The sequence below is a fragment of the Rana temporaria genome, chromosome 5 (assembly GCF_905171775.1).
Source record: "Rana temporaria chromosome 5, aRanTem1.1, whole genome shotgun sequence".
NCBI classification, from domain to species: Eukaryota; Metazoa; Chordata; class Amphibia; order Anura; family Ranidae; genus Rana; species Rana temporaria.
In genome coordinates, this window is record NC_053493.1 from 337,109,449 (window position 1) to 337,127,206 (window position 17,758).

Here is a 17,758-nt window from a genome sequence, read left to right on the forward strand (position 1 = left end):
TTGTTCAATGCATGCTGTTGTGGAGCAGTTGCGGCCTGTGCCCATCTGTCCCCATTTGCAGTACCCTGCGAAACGCGACATTTCGAATAATTTTTGGCATGGCTTGTAAACACTACTACATTAGGTGCAATAGTGTAAAAAAAATTGAAAGTATAGAACAAAAAAAAAATAAAAAATATGAAAGAAAATTGTAATATCCATTTTAAGTATGTATAATATAAAAATAACAAGCAAGTGAGGGAGCAAGAAGACAACACTACACTGCAGGTCAGACAGAAGATAACAGATGTTGGATAGCAGACTGGATTTTCTTCTCCTGTGGAATCTCACATCAAAACGGTTGCCATGTATATCGACAATGCAACTGGAGAATCAGAGACGCCAAGAGAATTTGACCGAGCAGCATGGGTCCGAGCACTTTATGGCATGATATTGTTTACAGGCTGATTTGACTCAATTGCTGTGGTAAGAGTCCATTCCCTATAGTGATGACAGTCCACATGGAGATCACAGATTTCTTCTCAAGTAGACATCTTCTATTAAATAGTGGTGTTGCAATTTCGGATTGGGACTGTCATTTTTGTTATACACTCTCCAAGTGGACTTTACAATTTTGTTTCAGATTTTATTTTACTTTTTAATTCTATGCTTTCTCTTTTTTTTTTTTTTTACTATTGCACCTAATTGGTTCATTATTCTTAGCACTGCAAATAATTTTTTAATATTTGATTGCACAATGTGTCTGACTGTTTTTTTTTTGCCAGCAGCTTTGTTCTTACCTGCCAGCACGTTTTCTGCTACAAATGTGTATTGTAAACACCACTGCCTTTGCAGCTCAACTGCATGTCCTGTCACTACAGCTTCCATCCCTGCCCCTCTTCCAGACATTCTCTCTGGAAGCAGGGGAGGCGCCCAAGAACTGAAGCACAGGTGGTCAAACCCACTGCTACACTAACCACTCCCTGCCCCCAGATCAAAACAAGTAGGCCTAGCCTGAAGCATAGGCCTGCTTAAATTTACCTGCCTGGAAAGCTACCAACAAAAGTCATCACCTCTCTAGCACCTACCTATGGTAGAAATACACTGATCTGGGGGGTGTATGCCCCTAATGGGCTGTGTGCGTGAGCCCTAAAATTGACAGCAGGAAGGAACAGATCAAATTATTGTCATATCTAGAAAATAATTTTTAATTTTAAAATGCATAATGCCATTAATCAGTAACCAGTGAAAATTAGCATTTGCTTATGTAGCACTACCCCCGAAGGAGCTTCTGGTTTAATTTTGGGCCTGCACTCTGCCTGTCAACCCCCCAGAATTTGGCTTGATTCCCCCTGGGCACAAATGGACAATAATGTGATTGTGGGCCCCGAATGGCTATAGGAGTCCACAATGATACCACACAGCAATGAATGTAGTCAAATATTGTTACCTTGGTGTTGTTCACCTGCCACACAGCTGCTACAGACAGAATCCTTAACAAGATATGGCTTAATCAGTGATAAGGTGTTTACTTGGCAAAAGAATAAAACAATGGTTATGCAAAGAACATTAATTACATACAGCTCTCTGTAAAAAATCTATGGAATACAGCTGGTTCAGAATATCCCTGCAATCAGACCCAAATAACTTGATTTGAGTGAGATTATGGTGGAGGAATCTCTCAATGCAATGACACCAGCATATGGGACACCTCTCCACCAGGTCTCACAATGTGATGCAAGCAGTTATAACAAACACATAGACTGCCAACTGTATGGCTCCCCCTAGTGGACAGTTCAACTGGTGCGTGTCCTGTAGTAACAACTTGTGGGAATAGAGAAAACAGGTGGCTGTTCCTTTAAGAGTCAGTTAATCTTCTGCTAGCTCTGTTGGTGCACTTATTTATTTTTCTTCCAATAAAACAGGGTGGAAGAAAATGCAAACACTTGATGCACACAATGTAGTGGTAAAACTGAACGCTAATTCCCCTGAGGCATTGTATCGCTCTCAGGAGGCAGTGTGTCCCTGCTTGCCGCGCTGCAGATGTCAGCAAGCACAAGTGAAATCTATGAAAGTCACACTCCTGCGAGTCAGTTAACTATGTTGATACAAAATGAAAAAAAGTGTACTGAAGGCCTACAGAACACCTCCCAGCGCCAAAACCGGATATATGCTGATTGCAATAAGCTGATAACTGAAAGAGCGTAGATGACAGAAAATCTGTGTACTACGATAATGGGAGCAGCCGTTTAAAACAAAAAAGACATGGTAAAAAAATGATCACAATTAAAAGAGCATAAATGCACAATTAAAACAATCACAAACAGCGCTAAAAGTGATAGTTCCAGTGTAAATGCACAAGGCACCACTAATACACTATAAAACAATATTGTGTGAAGGAAATCAGTCAGTAGAAGTAAAGTCCCATATGGAGATGTGGTTCACTTTAAGAAAGGACAGACAGCGTAGCACCTTCCACCCGAACTCCTTTAAAAGACACCGCGTGGGACAAAAACGAGCCCCCTCTGGGGTACACACTTACCAAAAAGTAAGTTAAAACTGGCGTTGTATATATAGCTCCAGACTGGTATATATCCTTCAAACAGGGTAATCAAATGAATCTGTATGGAGGCTCCCAATTAATCCAAGAAAAGACAAAAACAGTGCCATAGCATAATTCCGTTTTTAATGGGTTAAAAGTATAGATAGCCCACAGATAAGATGAACCCTTCAATCATTACACGTACAATATAAAAGATAAACAAGCGCATAATCACCAACTCCTGTAAGCAAGGCAGAGCGTCGCGCTGGTCCTATTACAGTCTCAAAGAGCCTAGCAAACGTTGGTTCCAGCCGAGGCCCTGGTGGAGCGCAAGCGTCACTTCCTGAGCGTCGTGAGTAGCCACGCCCTGACGCGTTTCGTCATAGGACTTCGACAGAGGGCGTGGCCTCACGACGCAATCCATCAAGTTAAATACATATTGCTCTCATAGACGCACCTATCGCCGTAGAGCCGAGGGCGGGCAAAGGTGCTGAACCCGCCCTCTAACTCATAAACACACGGCGTACGGAGGCGAGTGTGAGATATCCCAAAAAGACTTCAACATCCGTCATGCACTGCTACACACAGGAGCCATAATGAATAGTGGCACCGGAAATATGAGTGATAGACAGCCGCGGAGATGAACATGTGATTTCTACATAATAGTGACCTCATAAAGCTATTATGAACACTGAAATGTCATAAAATCATATATAATCAACAACATGAAAACGGATATTACATAAGAACATCACTGAATAAATAGTCAGTTGAAGTTCATTATATTTTAACCATAAAAATATATATATATATTACATATTAAAAATGTTCATAAATACCATTAAAAATACATTAATAACTGTAAACATTTAATAGATATATATAAAACTTAGAAATATCTCATTATAAGAGAATCTCAATAATAAAAAGTGATCCCATTTTATATAATATAGAACACATTGTGCAGTGACAGATAGACCACAAAGAGTAGCACCATCTTGTGGTGAGCAGATATATGGCCAAAATATCAAAAACACAGAAAAAAGTGTGATCATCATTAGCTATTTAACCTGTTTCAAAAAGTTCGGTAATCTTTCAAGAAAAACACAAGAAAAACAAGAAAGTGAGAACCGAACTAAAGAGGAGAAGGCAAATGATAAAGCAAAAATGACACTTAGCCACTTAATAATAAAATAGGTCATCAGCCTCAACTAAAATTGCCCAATTAAGACATACTATCAAAAATCACTAATAAAACAATTGATGTCTAGCTCAACATTCAGGCCCCTAGGGGCAAGAGTGTCGGCCGAAAAGATCCATTGAGTTTCTCTTTTTGATAAATCCCTGACCAGGTTGCTTCCTCTCCATGTCGGTTTCAAATGGTCCACACCCCAGAACCTTAGACCACTCGGATCCTGATTATGGAACAACTTAAAATGAAGCGAAACATTGTGGTCTTTAAAACCCAATAGAATATTGGCGATATGCTCTCCAATGCGCACCTTGAGTTGGCGTTTGGTCCGCCCTATATAGAGGAGCCCACAGGGGCATTGGAGGGCATAAACCACATGTGTAGTGTTACATGTGATAAATTCGCCTATAGTGAATTCTTTGTTATTGGCACTTGAGGTGAATTTCTTTACTGCTTCCTTAGGCCGATTGGCCTCCCGACAGGCTCTACATTTGCGACATGCAAAGAAACCATCGCAATCCCAAAAACTTGATGGCCTGATGGGGGGATCTAGTACCTTACGAACCAATTTGTCAGCAAAACTCTGGGCTTTTCTATAAATGAAGCCAGGTTTCTCTGGTAGGACAGCCATTAACACCTTATCCATGAGCAATACATGCCAATGATCAGAGAAGATTGCCTCGACCTCTCTATATTGGGCATGATACCCCGATATGAAATTCCATTCATGATTATTCAGTGACCTGTTCAGAGTTCTATCTGCGAGGAACACCTCTCTCGGTTGTGCGGCTAGTTCACATATGATAGTATCAAGCCCATTTTTCTTATACCCCTTCTCTAGGAACTTTCCCTTTATAATTTCTGCCTGATCTAAAAAATCTGTGGTGTCTGTGCAGTTCCTCCTTATTCGGGTTAATTGTCCTTTTGGAATATTTTTTAACCACATCGGGTGGTGTCCACTGCACATGGGGAGGTAGCTATTTGAATCTGTAGCTTTAAAATAGGCTTTTGTGGATAATCCTGAGCTGGTCCTAATGATTTCCAAATCCAAAAAATTCACTCTATCCTTACTAATAGTGCTAGTGAGCACAATATTATTAGTGTTAGAGTTAAGCTCATCCAAGAAAGCTTGCAGCGTAATGAGAGGGCCATCCCAGATAAGCAGAAGATCGTCTATATATCTCCTGTAAAATAGGAGAGAAGGACGTACAACTGAAAAGATGACTTTATCCTCCCATTCGCTCATGAACATATTAGCTATGCTCGGGGCAAAACGAGCCCCCATAGCTACTCCCCGGCATTGGGAATAAAACTTTCCTCCAAACCAAAAAAAGTTATGTCCTAAACAAAAGTCCAGTGCATTTCTCAAAAACACCTTTTTATTATGGGAGATGTCTTCACGTTGGCTCAAGCTCCAATTAAGTGCCAGGAGGGCATCATCGTGCTGAATCACGGTGTAAAGTGATGTAACATCTGATGTGACAAGGTATACTTCCTCCCTGTTAGTCAAATTAATTTCCTGGAGTAATTGTAAAAGACTTTTGGTGTCCTTCAGATAAGCTCTCGTATGTATAACACTTGTCTGCAGATAGAGGTCCAGGTATTGCCCTAACCGAGATGTTAGCGAACCTATCCCATTGACGATAGGTCGACCTGGGGGGCATTCAGTACTTTTATGAATCTTTGGGAGAGTATAGATCGTGGGAATTCTGTTCGAACTTGGTAGCAGATATTTTTTCTCACGATTGTTCAACACACCAGATTTAAAACCCATATTAATGAGTTTATTCAAATCAATCTCATATTGAGATGATGGGTCTTTATCAAGTAAAACATAGGTACCCGTGTCGCTCAGCATTTCAGCCAGCTGGTTATCATAAAATGCTTTATCTAAGATGACAACTCCACCTCCTTTGTCTGCAGGACGTATTATCAAATCCTTTTTTTCTTCTAATGATTTAATACCATCTAGAATGTACTGAGGATTGACATTTTTTTGGGGGGCCAGTTGACGCAAGTCCCTCAAAACCAATCCTTTAAAAACTTCTATCTGTTGGTTACCTTTATTCAAAGGGTTAAAGAGGGACTTGTTCCGTAAGCCACTATCAAGTGCTATTGAGGAAGACCCGGATAAAGAATTAGAGTTTTTATTAATAAAATACTTTTTCATATTTATTCTGCGTATGTATTTATGCAAATCAATAAATACATCAAATTTATTGATAGGTCTTTTAAGTCCGCACTTCAGGCCTAAATGCAAGATATTTGTCTCTTTGGAGGTTAATTCGGTATTACTTAGGTTAAAGATACCACCTCTACTTAGACCCTCCTTCTTTTTTTGGACTTTCTGTCCCGATCTACACCCTCTTGTTCTTCTGATCTTGTGTTGGGGTAATACACATAATCCTGTTCCCGATGCGGAGGCGGTTCCCTCCATTGCTGTTCTGCATAGCCCATTACTTGTTGCTGATATGCCGGGGGTCGTCCCCTCCAATGTGGGGCACCCCGGCCTCGTCCATGTCCTCCCCTCCCTCTCCCTAAAAAAGGTTTCGGGGATTGAGGACGACTTCTTTCATCCCATAAGGGTTCAAATCGATTCTGAACTGGGATATGATATTGTCTATCACTAGATGTGCTTGGGTATACCGAGTTCTGTGATACCCTTGTAGTGTTATTTTTTGCAAATCAATCAGGCAAAAAATAACACTACAAGGGTATCACAGAACTCGGTATACCCAAGCACATCTAGTGATAGACAATATCATATCCCAGTTCAGAATCGATTTGAACCCTTATGGGATGAAAGAAGTCGTCCTCAATCCCCGAAACCTTTTTTAGGGAGAGGGAGGGGAGGACATGGACGAGGCCGGGGTGCCCCACATTGGAGGGGACGACCCCCGGCATATCAGCAACAAGTAATGGGCTATGCAGAACAGCAATGGAGGGAACCGCCTCCGCATCGGGAACAGGATTATGTGTATTACCCCAACACAAGATCAGAAGAACAAGAGGGTGTAGATCGGGACAGAAAGTCCAAAAAAAGAAGGAGGGTCTAAGTAGAGGTGGTATCTTTAACCTAAGTAATACCGAATTAACCTCCAAAGAGACAAATATCTTGCATTTAGGCCTGAAGTGCGGACTTAAAAGACCTATCAATAAATTTGATGTATTTATTGATTTGCATAAATACATACGCAGAATAAATATGAAAAAGTATTTTATTAATAAAAACTCTAATTCTTTATCCGGGTCTTCCTCAATAGCACTTGATAGTGGCTTACGGAACAAGTCCCTCTTTAACCCTTTGAATAAAGGTAACCAACAGATAGAAGTTTTTAAAGGATTGGTTTTGAGGGACTTGCGTCAACTGGCCCCCCAAAAAAATGTCAATCCTCAGTACATTCTAGATGGTATTAAATCATTAGAAGAAAAAAAGGATTTGATAATACGTCCTGCAGACAAAGGAGGTGGAGTTGTCATCTTAGATAAAGCATTTTATGATAACCAGCTGGCTGAAATGCTGAGCGACACGGGTACCTATGTTTTACTTGATAAAGACCCATCATCTCAATATGAGATTGATTTGAATAAACTCATTAATATGGGTTTTAAATCTGGTGTGTTGAACAATCGTGAGAAAAAATATCTGCTACCAAGTTCGAACAGAATTCCCACGATCTATACTCTCCCAAAGATTCATAAAAGTACTGAATGCCCCCCAGGTCGACCTATCGTCAATGGGATAGGTTCGCTAACATCTCGGTTAGGGCAATACCTGGACCTCTATCTGCAGACAAGTGTTATACATACGAGAGCTTATCTGAAGGACACCAAAAGTCTTTTACAATTACTCCAGGAAATTAATTTGACTAACAGGGAGGAAGTATACCTTGTCACATCAGATGTTACATCACTTTACACCGTGATTCAGCACGATGATGCCCTCCTGGCACTTAATTGGAGCTTGAGCCAACGTGAAGACATCTCCCATAATAAAAAGGTGTTTTTGAGAAATGCACTGGACTTTTGTTTAGGACATAACTTTTTTTGGTTTGGAGGAAAGTTTTATTCCCAATGCCGGGGAGTAGCTATGGGGGCTCGTTTTGCCCCGAGCATAGCTAATATGTTCATGAGCGAATGGGAGGATAAAGTCATCTTTTCAGTTGTACGTCCTTCTCTCCTATTTTACAGGAGATATATAGACGATCTTCTGCTTATCTGGGATGGCCCTCTCATTACGCTGCAAGCTTTCTTGGATGAGCTTAACTCTAACACTAATAATATTGTGCTCACTAGCACTATTAGTAAGGATAGAGTGAATTTTTTGGATTTGGAAATCATTAGGACCAGCTCAGGATTATCCACAAAAGCCTATTTTAAAGCTACAGATTCAAATAGCTACCTCCCCATGTGCAGTGGACACCACCCGATGTGGTTAAAAAATATTCCAAAAGGACAATTAACCCGAATAAGGAGGAACTGCACAGACACCACAGATTTTTTAGATCAGGCAGAAATTATAAAGGGAAAGTTCCTAGAGAAGGGGTATAAGAAAAATGGGCTTGATACTATCATATGTGAACTAGCCGCACAACCGAGAGAGGTGTTCCTCGCAGATAGAACTCTGAACAGGTCACTGAATAATCATGAATGGAATTTCATATCGGGGTATCATGCCCAATATAGAGAGGTCGAGGCAATCTTCTCTGATCATTGGCATGTATTGCTCATGGATAAGGTGTTAATGGCTGTCCTACCAGAGAAACCTGGCTTCATTTATAGAAAAGCCCAGAGTTTTGCTGACAAATTGGTTCGTAAGGTACTAGATCCCCCCATCAGGCCATCAAGTTTTTGGGATTGCGATGGTTTCTTTGCATGTCGCAAATGTAGAGCCTGTCGGGAGGCCAATCGGCCTAAGGAAGCAGTAAAGAAATTCACCTCAAGTGCCAATAACAAAGAATTCACTATAGGCGAATTTATCACATGTAACACTACACATGTGGTTTATGCCCTCCAATGCCCCTGTGGGCTCCTCTATATAGGGCGGACCAAACGCCAACTCAAGGTGCGCATTGGAGAGCATATCGCCAATATTCTATTGGGTTTTAAAGACCACAATGTTTCGCTTCATTTTAAGTTGTTCCATAATCAGGATCCGAGTGGTCTAAGGTTCTGGGGTGTGGACCATTTGAAACCGACATGGAGAGGAAGCAACCTGGTCAGGGATTTATCAAAAAGAGAAACTCAATGGATCTTTTCGGCCGACACTCTTGCCCCTAGGGGCCTGAATGTTGAGCTAGACATCAATTGTTTTATTAGTGATTTTTGATAGTATGTCTTAATTGGGCAATTTTAGTTGAGGCTGATGACCTATTTTATTATTAAGTGGCTAAGTGTCATTTTTGCTTTATCATTTGCCTTCTCCTCTTTAGTTCGGTTCTCACTTTCTTGTTTTTCTTGTGTTTTTCTTGAAAGATTACCGAACTTTTTGAAACAGGTTAAATAGCTAATGATGATCACACTTTTTTCTGTGTTTTTGATATTTTGGCCATATATCTGCTCACCACAAGATGGTGCTACTCTTTGTGGTCTATCTGTCACTGCACAATGTGTTCTATATTATATAAAATGGGATCACTTTTTATTATTGAGATTCTCTTATAATGAGATATTTCTAAGTTTTATATATATCTATTAAATGTTTACAGTTATTAATGTATTTTTAATGGTATTTATGAACATTTTTAATATGTAATATATATATATATTTTTATGGTTAAAATATAATGAACTTCAACTGACTATTTATTCAGTGATGTTCTTATGTAATATCCGTTTTCATGTTGTTGATTATATATGATTTTATGACATTTCAGTGTTCATAATAGCTTTATGAGGTCACTATTATGTAGAAATCACATGTTCATCTCCGCGGCTGTCTATCACTCATATTTCCGGTGCCACTATTCATTATGGCTCCTGTGTGTAGCAGTGCATGACGGATGTTGAAGTCTTTTTGGGATATCTCACACTCGCCTCCGTACGCCGTGTGTTTATGAGTTAGAGGGCGGGTTCAGCACCTTTGCCCGCCCTCGGCTCTACGGCGATAGGTGCGTCTATGAGAGCAATATGTATTTAACTTGATGGATTGCGTCGTGAGGCCACGCCCTCTGTCGAAGTCCTATGACGAAACGCGTCAGGGCGTGGCTACTCACGACGCTCAGGAAGTGACGCTTGCGCTCCACCAGGGCCTCGGCTGGAACCAACGTTTGCTAGGCTCTTTGAGACTGTAATAGGACCAGCGCGACGCTCTGCCTTGCTTACAGGAGTTGGTGATTATGCGCTTGTTTATCTTTTATATTGTACGTGTAATGATTGAAGGGTTCATCTTATCTGTGGGCTATCTATACTTTTAACCCATTAAAAACGGAATTATGCTATGGCACTGTTTTTGTCTTTTCTTGGATTAATTGGGAGCCTCCATACAGATTCATTTGATTACCCTGTTTGAAGGATATATACCAGTCTGGAGCTATATATACAACGCCAGTTTTAACTTACTTTTTGGTAAGTGTGTACCCCAGAGGGGGCTCGTTTTTGTCCCACGCGGTGTCTTTTAAAGGAGTTCGGGTGGAAGGTGCTACGCTGTCTGTCCTTTCTTAAAGTGAACCACATCTCCATATGGGACTTTACTTCTACTGACTGATTTCCTTCACACAATATTGTTTTATAGTGTATTAGTGGTGCCTTGTGCATTTACACTGGAACTATCACTTTTAGCGCTGTTTGTGATTGTTTTAATTGTGCATTTATGCTCTTTTAATTGTGATCATTTTTTTACCTTAACTATGTTGATAGGCAAGTGCCCGCTCACCCAACAAGGCCTCGCTTCGCTGGTTTTCCTCAGTCCGGAACTTTCCTTCAGTGATCAGTCTCTCTGTAACGTGGGCCCCTGGTCCTCCGCACGGCCGCTCCCTGGGTACCAGTGGAAAAGGCGACTCCGGATGCTGTAAGTTTCAGACTGTCCCTCTTCGGTTCTGTCAGCGAAATTGTTCACAAGGATCCCTCTCTGGCTAGGTGATCCGCTCTCTTTAACTGTAGGCCCAGGCTTCTCAGGCCTAGGCGCACTTACAGCAGGCCTCAATGCGGGCCTCCTGCTGGCTGGGTTTCCGAGAGAGCGGGCTGAGTCCGCACTTGTCTTAAATAAGTCCTCCCATCAGGCTGTGCACTTTGGTAGTACAGTGGCCTTGCGGGTAATGTAGTCTCAATTCTGCCCACATCAATATGGTCTCTGTCTCTGATACCACAATGCACATAATGCCTTATCCATGAATAACTGAACCAAACAAGCTTTAATAGTCTAGCAAAAAACAGACACCAGAGGGAGACAAATTTCTATTTAACACAAATTGCAGTCTATTAAGATGCATGCAATGGTAACACCTTGCTACACTTAATTAAAGAAAGAATTCTAAACAAACAGCTAAAAGTTTGAATACACTATCTACAGTTTCAGCCATTATGATGATTTACACATCATTGTCACTACAGAATAGCCAGGTGGGTGACATCACTATATACAGTACTGTACTGCACTTTTGGAGTTTTGTGTGTCACTGATGGGCTTTTTATATGCCCTAACACCTACCCACCCACCCTCATGGCCTTAATATTTGTTAATTTTTCTCCTCCATTTCTTCTCTTTAAAACATAAAGCTGGTCTGATGTGAACTGGCATATGTTAACCACCCACCATCAGCACTGGTGCCTAAAGTCAACTGTATTTTGTTGGATTCCTATTTGATCACCCTCATTGGTATATGCAATACCTTAGTCTGTGCAGAGGATTTGTGAGAAAATATTGTAATGGATATGTTGTCTACTCCATAGACTGCTGCATGCCCAGGTGCTCTTTTCTTGGAGACATTTCAAAAAAATAAAAATAAATACTGTATGTGTGTGTGTGTGTGTATATATATATATATATATATATATATACACACACACTATATTACCAAAAGTATTGGGACGTCTGCCTTTACATGCACATGAACTTTAATGGCATCCCAATCTTAGCCTGTAGGATTTAATATTGATTTGAGTTAAGGTAGGAATATCACTGCCTTTGGGGCCCTTTCACACTAGGTGCAGTTACCTGTGTTTTTTCCCATTGCAAAATGCAGATAACTGCAATGACACACATAAAGCAATAGTTTTCTGTGTGTTGTGTTCAGACCAGGGACGCAGTGTTTCTGTGTTTCAGAGTGGTGCGATATTATACAACTTGTTTGCATAATATTGCAACACTCTGCATGATCCTGCATGTCACTTTGCAGCAAACGCAGTGCACTGTGCTGCTGTGCAGTGACATGAATGAAGTGTCTGTTTATACAGTTCATATAAAGTTGACATACAAAAAGGAGCCGTATGATGGGATAAAACACATGGCTCTGCAGCCCAAAACGCTATGTGGGCAACAGCAGGTTGGGTGTTTAAAAGAGAAGTATGGGTTTATTTTTTATTTCAGATTCATACTTACCTAGGTGAATGCACCATCGGTCCGATGCTGCATCTGTCCCCCGGGGCCTCTGCACTGAAAACCCAGCGATCTAACATTGCCTATCGCTCATTTTTCAGAGCTCCATGAGCAAAGAGCTGTAGATTGTCAGTCACATCTCTCTGCTCATCTCCCTCCGTGCTCATTGAGTCGCTGAGCTGTGGAGGGGTGGAGCGGCTGTCTCAGGCTCTCAGCTGTCTCAGGCTCTCTGGCAGATCCAGACTTCCATTGTCAGGATGACTCTGTGTCTGGACTGATATCCTGGACTTCAGCAGAGAGTCGACTTCAGCCCGCTCTCTGCTGAAAACGGGTCACAGGAGTGCAAAACGAACTGCACTCCCGTGATCCATAGGAGAAGCCCAGCCAAACGAGCTTTGGCTGGACTTCTCCTTTAATATTGAAATAGATTAATTGTGGTTTTCAGTGTGGCTGAACAGTCTGGGTACAGTATTTTAAACAGAAAACATATAAAGAGAACTTGTTTCATAATTCAGTTATTGATTTGTGTGCATTGTCTTATAGTAACATAAATCACAACCGGCAAACATTATAAGTGATTATTATTCTGCAAATATGTGTTCACACAGTAAGCTCCAAGTTCTGATTATATTTGATTAGGTTAAAGCAGAGTTCCATCGGCTCGGGTGCAGGCATCACCATTGCAACTAAGGCTGCCTACTGCACATGCGCGAGTCACGCTGCACTTTGTGAATGACCCCATTGTCTTCTGGGACACACACAGGTCCCAGAAGGCAGCGGGGGGATAGGAGGAGGGGGCAGATCCAGATGTGGAAATTACATACCTCGTCAAGGCGGCGTTAGGATGGAAGTTGCTTAAGACCTACCTGTAGCATTTTTGGCTGGAACTCCGCTTTAACCACTTGCCAACCGCTGCAAGCCGATATACATAGGCAGAATGGCAGTGGTGGGCAAATGGGCATACCTGTATGCTCCCTTTAATTTGCCGTCAAGTGGGCGCGCGCCCACTTCTTACTGCACGACCGTGCCCACGGGTCCCGCGATCTACTGCTCCCTGTCACCGGTAGCAGTAATCTCTGGCATTTTGTTGTGAGATCATGGCAGACACACTTAACCCCTTGATCGCCCCCTAGTGTTTAACCCCTTCCCTGGCAGTGTAATTTACATAGTAATCAGTGCATATTTATAGCACTGATCACTGTATAAATTACAATGGTCCCTAAATAGTGTCAAATGTGTCCAATCTGTCCGCCATAATGTCACAGTCCCAATAAAAATTTCAGATCACTGCCATTACTAATAAAAAAAATGAATAATAAAAATGCCATAAATCTATCCCCTATTTTGTAGACGCTATAGCTTTTGCGCAAACGAATCAATATACGCTTATTGCGATTTTTTTTTTATACCAAAAATATGTAGAAGAATACATATCGGCCTAAACTGAGGAAAACATTTTTTTTATATTTTGTTGGAGATATTTATTATAACAAAATGTAAAAAATATTGCTTTTTTTTCCAGAATTGTCGCACTTTTTTGTTTATAGAGCAAACAATAAAAACCGCAGAAGTGATCAAATACCACCAAAAGAAATCTCCATTTATACGAAAAAAAGGATGTAAATTTTGTATGGGTGCAACGTGGCATAACCGCACAATTGTCAGTTAAAGCGACGCAGTGCCGTATCGTAAAAAGTGCTCTGGTCAGGAAGGGGGTAAATCCTTCTGGGGCTAAAGTGGTTAAATATAATTGGCTCATTTTGGTGGCTTTTAGGTGATTCAAAGCAAAGGGGCTTTTACATTTTTTTTTTACCTTTAATATGATTACTACTTCTGTTGAAAAGTATTAAGCTGTTTGTAAGCTCTACTGAGCAGCAGCCTCAATGTACAGAGGGAGCTGTTCCATTGGGGCTTGGAGCCTAAAGTATGGTGTTCTTAGTGACAGTTGCCCAGTAGGGCTTACAAACAGCTAAACAGTTAGGAAGACACTTACAATTTTTAATGTAATATTAGTGGAAATATGGGATATATAAATATAGAAAATATTAAAGGTAAAAATAAAAATGTGCCTGCACTTGGGCTTTAAGTATATTTGAAAAAAAAATCACCAATGAAGAGAATTTAAACTTGAGTTCCAGCCTGTAAAATACCTTCATCACCAGAACATTTTTCTGTTTTCAGTGCTGTAACGCTTTGACAATTTCTCGATTCTGCAATACTGTACCCAAGTTCATTTTATATATAATTTGTTTGAGACATATAGAGTTTTCTTGTAGAGGTATTTAATATCCACTGGAATTTATTTCACTAATTAAAGGAAAACAGACCAAAGATATAAAAAACAAACACACACAAAAAACAAAAAACAAAAAAAAAACTGTTTCCCTTACTCTCTGTTATAAAGCAGGACAATATAAAATCCCTAAAAATTACCTTTATAAAGTAGAAACCCAAGGTGATCTCATCTTTGCACAATTCTTTGGAAATAAAGAAACTTGTTAGTATGGAGGTTTTTGATAATTATATAATAGTGAGAATATTTGCTATCACAATTTCTTTTTTTTTAAACGTTATTTATTGTAGAAAGCTGCAGATGGCTCTCTAGCTCTGTGCCCCACCTTATGCTATAAACACACATATAATTGTGGTAAGAGGTACAAAAGCCCCAATCCACCCAACAGTCCATAAATCCTAATCCACCCAACAGTCCATAAGTCCAAGGGTGACAATGCTGCTCCTGCACAGACTCTATCAGCATTGTCACCCTAATGACAGATCAACAGGGGAAAACTAAGGGCTCTTTCACACGTCCGTTCAGTTTTTCAGATCAGTTTTTTGTTCATCAGTTGATCCGTTTTTCCATCAGTTTTTCGTCAGTTTTTCGTCAGTTTTTCATCAGTTTTTGCATCAGTTTTTGCATCAGTTTTTGCATCAGTTTTTCCATCCGTTTTTTCATCCGTTTTTTTTTTTTTCTTTTGGGGCTTTTTACATAGAAAAACGGATGTTAGCGGAACGGATGATAAACGGATCATCCGTTAACGTCCGTTTTTCGTCCGTTCCGTGTTTTAGACGGAAGAAAAATAGGGTTTTCTTCCGTCCAAAAAAACGGAACTGAACGCAGACGGATGCTAACGGACGTTAGCGGATGCTCATCCGCTAACGGACGCTAGCCCATAGGGAAGCATTGCGGTCCGTTAACGGACGTCCAAAAAACGGACGAACGGAACGGACGTGTGAAAGAGCCCTAAGAAACTAAAAACCTGGAGACATTATACAACCTCCTTAATGTAGCCAATGTAAGGTAAGTTATTATGATTTTTTTGATTTACATACACTTCAAATTAGTCTAACATCAATTTTCCAATGAAAAATAAAAATTGTAAATGAAAGAAAGAATCTGATTGCTTTGGGTGGTAATCTCTTATGCCTTGTATACACGGAAAAACTGTCATGTTTTCTTTTGGTCGAGAAAACTGTCCGTGTCTATGCTCCCCAGTAGTTTTCCTGACAGAAAAACTGTAGAGAAAAAAATTTGAACTTGTTCTCTTTTTTTTTTGTAGTGAATCGCAGTTTTCCAATGGCGAAACACCGCTCTGGAGCATACACAGGGCCGGTTTTCCCGACCAAAGCTCTCAAGCTCTCAGGCAGTTTTCCTGTCGGGAAAACCGACCGCATGTACACGGGGGAAAACTGACCAAGCCGGTTCTCGGTTTTTCCGTCGGGTTTCCCGGCAGTCTTTTGACCGGCGAGAAACCCAATCGTGTGTACGAGGCATAAGAGGAAAACTACCAAATATCTATTGCCACCTTTTGCTTAATATGACAGCTGACACAGAGCTACAGACAGTAAAGCCAAATTCTATATGTGTCATCAGTTTTTGTACAGGTGTGTGTGTTTTGCATACTCTATAGATAGAATTATCATAGTTCGTTAATATATTATTACTTTTTGTTTTGGATCAGTGGCCTTTTAAAATTGCATACATCTAAAATAATAAAAAATATTGTATCCTATAGTGCATTTGAAATAAAAATTGCTCTTATTGTGTATTCTTTCAGATCCCTTTACTATGTATACTTGGGATCAAATATACTAGTAATAAACTTTTTTTTTTAAATAAATTATGCAATGCAGGTATAAAACTGAAGTAGTGATTGACATAAATAAATTACATACAAAATATCATAAACCACAACTACACACCAAATAGAACACAAGAACAACAATTTTCTCAGATTAACTGCATCTAAAATAGCTTTGGGAATAAACTTGTTTTCCAGTCTTGCTTTCAGCCCATGTGCCGAGGTCATTTTCTCAGTCACATTTGTGTTTTATTAGGTTTTAATCACACGCATTTTCCACTGTTTAAATCAGGTTTTATGTCACAAACCTGGAAAGTACCTTCCAACTAGCTATGAATGCAACTGTATCAGTTTTAATGGCGAACTGAAATTTCCCACCCACAAAGTGATGTGTCTGAGCTTGCATGAGTTCAACATTAATGCCACTTGGAACCGGAGCAACTTTTAAAGTGGACTTGTCATAATAAATTAACATTTTCTAATGCAACATAAGAATGGGAAATCACAAGTTACTGGTCTAAGAAATGTTTGCCTTTTCCTAGCTAATTAAATGTGAACTTCAAGTAAACAGCTAAATACATACTCAAAATACACATATATGTACTTTTTTTTTTACCTACTTAAGGATGTGTAATTATGTGCAGCCAGTCTAAATATCCAACACTGGACAGCACTGTTGAGTCTTGGACCCTGTGTGTTTGTACATCACAGTTAAGCAGCAAAGCCTGGTTTAAAATGTCTTATGCTATGGGAGTTCTGTTAAAACATTAACATCCCCAACCAGCAACAAAAAAACAGAAACAGAATTGATGTCGTTTTGGAGTACTCTAGTAAACAAACCGTTATTCTTTATTAAAAACCTATGGGCCAGATCCACAAAAACCTGACGTAACTTAAAAAATCCAATTTAAGTTACACTGCCTTAAAGTTTCTACCTAAGTGCCTGATCCACAAAGCACTTATCTAGAAATTTCAGGCTGTGTAACTAAAATTCCGCCGGCGCAAGGCGTTCCTATTCAAATGGGGCGAGTCCCATTTAAATGAGGCGCGCTCCCGCGCCGGCCGTACTGCGCATGCGTGCCGGCCGTACTGCGCATGCGCGAAGTTACGTTACGCCGAGTTTTGAGGATCGCGACGGCTTAAAGTTGCGTCGGGGATAAAAAAAATGACAGCGGCATGCATTCCTGAGGGAGAACTCCATGCCCATTTTCAAAGAAAAAAACGGCATGGGTTCCCCCCCCAGGAGCATACCAGGCCCTTAGGTCTGGCATGGGTTGTAAGGAGACCCCCCCACGCCGAAAAATTGACGTAGGGGGTCCCCCTACAATCCATACCAGACCCGTATCCAAAGCACGCTACCCGGCCGGCCAGGAAGGGAGTGGGGATGAGCGAGCGCCCCCCCCCCCCTCCTGAGCCGTGCCAGGCCG